Here is a 2638-nt window from a genome sequence, read left to right as displayed (position 1 = left end):
CCATCGGGAGAGGATGGAAGGCGAGGGAGAGGCGCCTCGGGAGGGGGAGGGGCGAGTTGCCCGCCTGCGAGGAAGGGCGCGTGAAGTGGAGGAGGCGGGCGGGGGGGGGGCACGGAGTTTAAAAAAAAGGGACATTTTCAGCATAAAAAAATAAAAATAAAACACCCGTACACCAATTCATCTGTAGGCGCTCTTAGAAAATAGTATATGTTGATTGGTGAGAAGGCAAGCAGGGAACACTGGGTAATTCGCGCTCAAAACACACTGAAACCTCAGTTAACCTTATGTAAAGTGTTTGCAGTAAAGGCTATGTTATGAATTATTACTAAATATGCAATATCACGAAACGTAAACAAGAGTCTTGAGACACCTTTAGACTAGCAAATTCAATATTGGTCTCCATTCGTTGGCTTAGACTGGCACATCCAACACATTAAAAGCACCTATTACTTTCCCCAACAAATCATGGGCACTGCACTTTGTTAAGTGTGCTGGGAGTTGTAGCACTGTGAGGAAGAAACTATAATACCCAGGATTCTTTGGAGGAAGCCATGGGTTAATGCATGACTGTGTGGATTTTGTTTGGTTTTGTTTTCACTTGAAAAAATGTGCCAGGGAGAGAGGAGCTGGCAAGAGCAAGGGGGCAATTGCAGTAGTTCAGAGCAGGGGGAGGTATGGTATGGGAGGTGGGGCAAGCTGGGTAAGGGGCACATGGCACAGGCAATTGGTGGTGTGCCAGCCCTTCCTCCTTCAACCTGGGGAATGGTGGTTGTCCTGTCAGCCAGCCCTTGGGTCTGCACATGGCTGTTGCTGAATGCCAGGTCAGCTTGGAATACAATCTCCCTCATCCATGACTGGATTGTGGGTGAGGAAGCCAATGTGGTCTGTATCACTGAGGCGTGTGGGTGAGCAGGGTGAAGTTTCTCTCAGCCAGCTGTGACCACATGGGTACTCAGGGCAGCAACAGGGCAGACTTGAGGGGCAAGGAGGGTTCTCTGTGTGCCTAGTATTGGACAATCGGGATAGATTAGGGATTCTGCTGGTTTCCCACCCACCTTGCTGCCCAGCAGTCTCCCCGCCTGGACCTTGTTTTCTTGACTGGGCAGTTAGAGGGTAATCTGAAATTGGGGGATATTGACACCAGTCCACTGTCATGGTCAAATCACTTCCTGTTGAGATTTAGGCTTTCAGCACTTTCCCCTCTCTGCAGAGGCAGGGAACCTACTAGGATGGTCCGCCCTCGGAGGCTGATGGATCTACTGAGTTTCCAGACAGCTCAGAGGGATTTCTTGGCACTCCTGTCAAAGCCCAGGCTGACCTCTGGAACAACCGTTGCTCTTGAGCGCCATCTCCTGCTTTGTGGAGTTCATTTGGCTCCCTGGTATACTCCAGAGCTTGTTCTTTTGCAACGAGTCTGGTCTGTTTATTTTACGTAGAGTGAAGAAGGGCATTTCTGGCAGCTGATTGCATTGAACAGGTGAACTGACCCCCTGATGTTTGTGGATGACATAATTAGGTCCTGTAATAAGTGTAGCCAGAGTAGGAACAGGGACAAAAAGAATATTAACAGTTTATCATTCTGTTAAGTAACGAAGTCGTAAATGAATCCCCTAAAATTATTCAAATTATATCCTCAGTTATAAATCCAGGCCCCAGTGTTTAACTGGCTGCTAGATTGGATGCACGATGTAACTCAACATTAAAGCTGTCCAAAGACTCTGAATGAGCTGTAGGTGTTCCATTTTCTACATGGGGGCTGGTCAACTAATACCAGTTTCCAAATAATTCTTCCATTATGAGGTTTAAATATCATCATTACCGTATATCAGTATTGAGATAGCTGGAAGCAATAGAAAACTACAAAAGGGTTATATCAGCTGTCTCAGCTTAGGCCACAGGGCATCACAATGGTTACTCCTCTCTCCCCTCTAAAAAACACACCCTTACCAAGTGACGACACAAATCTACACCATAAACTTAAAAGGTAAAGGGACCCCTGACCATTAGGTCCAGTCGTGACCGACTCTGGGGTTGCGGCGCTCATCTTGCTTTATTGGCCAAGGGAGCCAGCGTACAGCTTCTAGGTCATGTGTCCAGCATGACAAAGCCGCTTCTGGCAAATCAGAGCAGCGCATGGAAACACCGTAAGGTCACCCTGTCGCGGGGATTCGAACTGCCGACCTTCTGATTGGCAAGTCCTAGGCTCTGTGGTTTAACCCACAGCGCCACCGCGTCCCACACCATAAACTTACAACCCTCTTAAACCACTTTGATAGTCATGGCTTCTCCTGGAAAATTCTAGGAACTGTTGTTTGTTAGGGTTGCTGGAAATTGTAGCTCTGTGGGGAGTCTCCTAACAACTCTCAGCATCCAGTTCCCAGAATTCTTTGGGGGAAGCCATGACTATTAAAAATGATATAAGAGTGCTTTAAATATATGGTGTGACCCTTTTTAAGAGCTAAGTGCTAGCTGAGACTCCAGCCTGCCTTACACTATCCAACTTTCCCACAAATGCCTCTCAGCTATCACTTAGCTCTGCAGTACACCTAGCCAACCTGTTTTTTAAAATAAATTAAATTAAAGCCACCTCATCTCTGCAAGGTGGAAAGACAAAGAGGTGGGGACACAGGTGGATTTA

Source organism: Podarcis melisellensis (assembly GCF_964234715.1).
Source record: "Podarcis melisellensis genome assembly, chromosome: 13".
Lineage (NCBI taxonomy): Eukaryota > Metazoa > Chordata > Lepidosauria > Squamata > Lacertidae > Podarcis > Podarcis melisellensis.
This window is presented reverse-complemented; position numbering follows the sequence as displayed.